We start from the raw sequence: 6,612 nt of genomic DNA, 5'->3' as shown, positions 1-6,612 counted from the left end.
GAAGTTAAAAAAAAAAAAAAAAAGCAAACCAAGAAAAAGCAAACCAAGAAAACCCAAACCCAAATCAAACACAGTATGCACAAGAAAGGAGGCCCGAATATAAAAACAGCAAGTAGGTTAAGCTTCTCAGATGAGGATAAACCCGGACACGGGGAAGAAAGTCTGGAGCAGAGAGGAGTAGAGCCGGAGGAGCGAGCCGCACCTGCGTCCATCTGATCAGGTCTTAGTGGCTGGGGGCGGGACTGAGCGGCAGATGGGTGTCACCCTGCTTGGAAAGGAACAAGCCGGAAATACTGAGGCATGGTCCCTCTGCTTCCCCTTTTCCCCTCGCCTCTTCATACAGTCTATACGCTCTCATTGCCAGAGCCTTCACCTGTGTGGCGCAGACCAGTCTCTTCTACCCTCTTTGCTAAAAGTCACACACCTCAAATCTAATATTGCTAGAATTCCTACTCCTCAGTGTAACAACCTCACCCTGGTTAGCATGGACCAAACGACCAGGAGTAACTCGCGCTCCTGGATAAGTGTCTCCGCATCATTAGCTTTCCCAAAGATTAGTTTCTGGTTTTCAGTAGCTTGTTACACCAAACAACTGCCTTCCAAATCTCGCTGCGGCAGGGGCGACGTGGTGGGGCGGGAGCTGTGAGGTGAACAGTGTCTCCTGAAACCCGTAGTCTCCTGTTCAGATTCAGGTCCAGCTCCTGTCTACTGATCCTTTCTTAAAGCCAAAAACCAAGCTATGTCTTCTTCCCCACTACAATGAAGGTCTGGGGAAGAGAGACGTCCGCTTGGAAAAAAAAAAAATGTTGAGTTCCTACTGCTTCCAAGGAAACCAAATTAGAATAAAGACTATTTTCCGCTTAGCGATAGCTACAGGGCTAGGAATTCCATGGTTTTAGGTTATTGGCCTGTCCTCTGGAAACTGCCTACTCATCCCAGTTCCCTGGTGTTTGCTAAAGAAGCATCTTTAAAGCAAGGAAATTAACTCATTTGCTAAATGCCACCAATGCTTTTCTAAACGTTCAGAGAAAGAGCACCATATCCAACTTCAGGAGCATAAATTCAATGCATTTCAAACTCTCATTTGCTTTAGAGATTAAATAGGTGTGGTTCAGATTTACTAATACCAACAGCACTGATGACAATAACACGATAACAAACGGTGACCATGACAACGACCAGGCTTGTGGGTGTAGCAGCCCAAGCTTTATTACTACTGTGTCAAAAACTACCAAAGTTTGTCAATATCATTAAAAATCTTTTTTGACTGATCTCAAGCAGTTTAATTTCTGATCAAATAGATCCACTTCTGAGATGTTCATATGTTATTCGCTGTACAAGATGGAGAAACAGAAGAAAAAAAAAAAAGAAAAAAGCAAATGAACACAGGTAAGAGCCTAGTGAAGGACCTCAGGATGAGATGCTTTTTAATTGTGATAAGAACTGGAAAGTCCTTCACGGGATGCAAATCTGTTTTCACATTTATTTACCAAACTTGTCATCTTTTTCTCTTTTCATCTTTCTTTTATTGTTATATTGTTATTTTTTTTCCTCTCTCCTTTTCAGTAGAGACTGAAACAGCCCTTCAGCTAATAAATTGCATTTTTAATTTGGCTTGTTTTCAGGGATTCTAGCCCTTAACGTATTAAATGAAACCCCAGGATTTAATCAAGGAAAGGAGGCCATCAGGAAAATGAAAATCAACTGCACAGGTGAGTTAAACTGAAAATAATCTGCACTTAGGAGCTGTGGACAATGATGTTTGGCTCAAGCTTTCACGAGGGAGACAAAATGAAAATGATGTGCTTTGTTAGTTCAAAAGCCATACCCTTAGAATAACAGGGGTTCTAGGAAGCTTTTCTGATTTTTTCTGTTGAGCCATCAATATCTGGAGTCATTTGCACTCAAGGACGCCTGGGAAAACATTAATTGACCAGAAAGGGGCTGCATTTACTGTCTAGGCAGCATTGCGTATCTTTCTGCAATGGCTAGTCCTAACCCGGGATCTTGACCTTGCCCCATCAGAGCCTACTTTTTACAAGACAGGATGGATCTGCTGCCAGGGAGCAAATAGTGCCAGGGTAAACAGGTTTATCAATTCCAGAACCTTTCCGAGTTACCTCCTCCTATGAACTCTGAATGCCAACACCTTGGCTAGCATCTCCATTATGCGCTTGTGAGATTTTTGTCTGTAATTCAAAGAGAACAGAAAAAAAAAAAATTCCTATTGTGTTGTACAAATTGAAATGGAAAAAACTGTTGATTTTAATTCCTTGACCCAGGGCTTCAGAATAGGAATAAACACCCACAGAGTACATCCCAGAAATTTAATTGTTTTCTTCTTCTGTAAGATGCACCGTGCTGAGTGCAAGGGTCTGCAGGCTCATGTAAGCAGCCATGCCTGGCTCCTGGTGTCACCCAAAATGATGGCTATACATATGAAAGGTTAGGAAATCCAGAAATGCTAAGTGGGAGAGTAAACTGTTTTTCTTGTTCCTTTTGTTGGCTGCCTTTAAAAGGTTTCAGTACTTCTGGGCTTTAAGGCAAGGATACTGGTTTCCTTTCTTTTGGGTACCATATTTTCTATATTGGGAAGAAGGGATTTTGAGGAAGAGGCAAAAGGAATGGTGGCATTCAAAGAAAGGAACCCTTGAAGGGAAGTGGAGATTTCCTAACGACTAAATGGGTGGTTAGAGGAGATGTAGAAGAAAGAAAGGGAATTACTTATTGGGTAGCCCAGAACTTGGAACTGATTTGGATGCACCAGTCAAAAGATGGGAGAATTATTGTATTAAATAGTAGACTGGGGATGTAGCTCAGGGGCAGAAATCTTGCCTGGCATGTGTGAGGCCCAGTGTTTGATTCTTGGTATTCAAAACAAAATAGAACAACAACAAAAACAAAGGAAAGTAGGTAAGTGGAGGGCCCCACCTGAGGGGCGCAGAAGGGGAGATGTTGAGTATTTAGAAGCTACCTGGGTGTTTGAATCATTGCTCTGCTCATTTCATATTTGGCAAGAATAATTACACTGTGCTATTGCCTGTGCCCAGGAACAAGGCAGTGAAGGACTTCATTCTATACAGAGCAGAAAGGTCAGTGACTGATGACAGTCACATTAAAACAAACAAATGCCCAAACCTAGATTACAAGCCCACAACTTGGTCCACCTGGCCCTTCTGTTCAGAGGCACCCAGTTCTGCTGGTGTCGCTCCACAAGCTGCTGTTTCTTGATCCTTTGAGGCACTGCCATTTAGGCATCAGCCTTGCGGGTAGCGTGAGGCCAGACCAGAGGAGCCACGTGGCCAGTGTGGCAGCATGGAAACCGGAGTGAAATGTCTGCTTTGGACACACTCAAGGGAGACCCAGAGCTGCTTACAGTATCTTAGAAAGTGACAGAACCATTGGTTTATTTTCTTTAGGTTAGTGTGAACGTGGAGAAGAGAAACTATGAACTAAAAACTCAGCAAAGCTCTTTTACTAAAGCAATGTTTGCATACAAGTCTTAGGTTTAGAGTTTAACGAGTAGGATTCATGCAATTTTAAAAATCTCTCAGATAACTCCCCTTTTATTTTTTATTTTTTAGTACCGGGGATCCAACTCGGGTCCTTGAGCTTGCAAGGCAGGCCACCGAACTGCTGAGCTAAATCCCCGGCCCCTCCCCTTTTAAATAATACCTGGAGAATGGTCTCTATAGAGCCAGCTTTCCCCCTATGTAGACTGAGACAAATATTACTTCTAGACACCTAATATGACCCTCACTACATTCTGCCTTTAGCCTGCAGGTGGAATAGAATTTGTTCACTATTGAAATGGCCACTTGTCCTGGAGTTAATGTATCTGCCCAGAGGGATACAGCCAAGGAAGGTCTGCCGTTTGGCTACAAATGGACCCCCAAAAGCATCAGCAGGCAACCGTTCAGAGAACGTGTGGGTGACAATTTGACCCTTTGTATGATTTCAGCCCAAGCAAGCATTACACATTCTTGGCAACATCCAATCACAAGCCTCTGTGTTCCGTACACCAACTGTCATGCTTGTCTTTCGTCTTTTAGAGAAGCATTTCAAAAAGCAAAGATACAAAATCCTCAGAAATTTAATAAAGACCCATTAGCAACAGCGTAATTATCCAAATGAAATTTTTCTTCATAGGAACTTTGAACATTGCACAGTTCTCCTCCTTAAGCAGATAGGCTGGAGCTAACTGGAAAAAGCTCATAACCTTCCTATCCTTTGCTTAGAATATGACATAAAAGTCTGTTGATCCCAACTGTTCTTACTGGGACAGAAAATCCTCAGGATGGGCTGTCAGTGGTGTGAGCCTCAGGACTCTTTACAACATCCATCCCATCCTCAAGACAGTTCAATTACACTGGAGAAATCCCCTGCAGGCCCCATTTGCACCCTGGGCTCTGGGTATACCACCTCTCATATCATAATTAGGATAAACACAGATTCACAGATACTAGACCGCCAATATTAATGTAAGAATTCAAGGCTTGCATTGCTGGAGTTCAAATGCTGTTTCCTTCCAATTTTCTGGTCACTTTGAAAAAATGAGACCCAGGCCAGGGATTTAGCTCAGTGGTTCTGCTGCCTGCCTTGCCAGCGCAAGGTTCCAAGTTTGATCCCCAGTACCAAAAACAACAACGACGACGACAACAAAAAGAAAAAAAGAGAATTGAGATTTTTCTTAAAAGTTTGAAACAGGATTTGCATGGAGGCCTTTTCATCACATATCATTAAGTTTAGGTACACACAGCAGAAAGCCCAAGGAGTAGTGGTTTAACAAGATAAAGGTTCTTTTTCCTTAGGAAAAGGAAATCTGGGGAGGTAGAATAATTTTAAGCTAAGACCAGAAACTAAGGTTTGGTATATATCCCTGGTCTACAAACCTTAGGGCATGGCGGTGAACCTTCAGCGCATGTGCAGCATGCAGCTGCAGGCTGTTATCTCTGAAAGCCCTAAAAGGTTCGCCATCACCAGCTTAGGACACGGTGTCTATCCTGAAGGTCATATCTGAGTCACAAAATGACCACAGTGGCTCCAGCTAGGGGCAGTTGTTCTCAAAGTACAACCTCCAGGAACACGGACGCAGCACCCTGGAATTGAGAAATGCAAATCCTTGGGCTGTAACCCAACTAACGACATCAGAACGCTCGGGCTAGATCCCGCAATTAGTAGGTTAACAAGCTGTCCATGTGATTTTGATAAGCTTCCCCAGCTGAGACTCAGGCATTCAGGAAGCACACATACAGCAACAACGGGGAAAGCAGAAAGGTGCCCACCCTATCAGCAGACAAAACCATATTCCTTGAAGGGGTTTCCAAGTGGCCCTGCCCAGTGACTTCCAGCTCCTTCTCCTGGCACCCCACTCCAGCTTCCCCCAACCCACAGATGTAGCTTTAACTAAGCTGCACTGACTTACCCCACGATGTGGAGACAGTAAAAGAAGGAACAGTAGACACTCAGCAGGCAACTAGCAGGACAATATCAATAAAGCACAGGACGGAGGCACAATTTCCCTGCTGTTTTATACCAGGTAGTGGTCAAATGGATTGTTTCCATGGGTAACTTAGTATATTCTTTCACCTTACAATTCTGTATTGCACTCACCTGAAAGGCCTGCATAGCTTATGTATAAGAAGAGTAATTCACCTGAGGGCATATTTAGTCAATGACCATTTATTAGTAACCAAAAATTTTTAAAGTAATAGTATTTTCTCTACTGGAGAGTTTTAGATTTTTCCACAGTAGGAAAAATATGTGGTCAAATGGACAGAAATGTCTAAGAGGCACTTTTGTACAACTATTCCCCTATAATCAAATGTTAATTATGCTCTCCCTATCTTGATTGAATTGGGTTGTACGAATTAAAGATAACCAAAACAAAATAAAGCCAGACTCCACTCATCAGAATACTATCCTCTCTACCTTTCTTATCAGTATTCCATGTTTGAAAAATGAGCCCCGTGACAAAAAGTATCCAGGTCAAATTGGGATTCTGATTTAAGAAATTAACTTACCAGTTAGGTCAACTGATCAGGCTGGACTTGTCATCTTTTACTCCTTTGTCCACTTCTGTGTCTGCAAAATATAGCTCCTTTGGTCACAACTGCCTTTGGCTGAGATCACCAGGGCAGAAACTGTGGGGCTGTAAGATTTATATGCAGTTTCACAAGGCAAAACTCTCAAGACCAAGGCGTCGAAGGGAAGCAGAGGCTTCAGCTGATGCTACAGGCGCTCCGAAGCTGGTCTGACTTTTATTAGCTTTATCCCAGGTGAGATGAGAGGGTGGAGCCTTGGTGGAAACACCCTGAGGTGTCATTGGCTGACTGTGTTGGCGGGTGCGTGCCTGCGTGCGTGCGTGTGTGTGAGTACACAAGGGAATGAGGCAATGCTTCACATAGGCAAACCCTGCCAACACTCTCACAATGTGTGATCAATGTGTGTGTGGCCTACATCACAGCCACCATTTCTCATTGATCCAAACTTGGAATAAAATTACGATGTTCTTTCAAGCATGTTTTCTATTTTTTAATGTCTGTACAGGTCAAAGATACTTTATTTTAGGTTTCCAGACGACAGAGGCTGGGGAAATGACTTCAGCAGCCC

General features: G+C 43.1%; 1 long non-coding RNA gene across 2 annotated transcripts in view; it reads right to left on the bottom strand.

Annotated features, from left to right (window-relative positions):
- LOC117283849 overlaps positions 1–6,236 on the bottom strand; it is an 86,269-nt gene extending 80,033 nt beyond the window's left edge. For both annotated transcript variants that reach the window (XR_004514877.1, XR_004514876.1), the window contains exon 1: positions 6,024–6,236. This is a non-coding gene — a long non-coding RNA (uncharacterized LOC117283849). The remainder of the gene's footprint in view (positions 1–6,023) is intronic.
- Between the last annotated feature and the right edge of the window lie 376 nt (positions 6,237–6,612).

The sequence above is a fragment of the Fukomys damarensis genome, unplaced genomic scaffold, assembly GCF_012274545.1.
Source record: "Fukomys damarensis isolate Sample0158 unplaced genomic scaffold, DMR_v1.0_HiC HiC_scaffold_31, whole genome shotgun sequence".
In the NCBI taxonomy this organism is placed as follows: domain Eukaryota; kingdom Metazoa; phylum Chordata; class Mammalia; order Rodentia; family Bathyergidae; genus Fukomys; species Fukomys damarensis.
This window is presented reverse-complemented; position numbering and strand designations above follow the sequence as displayed.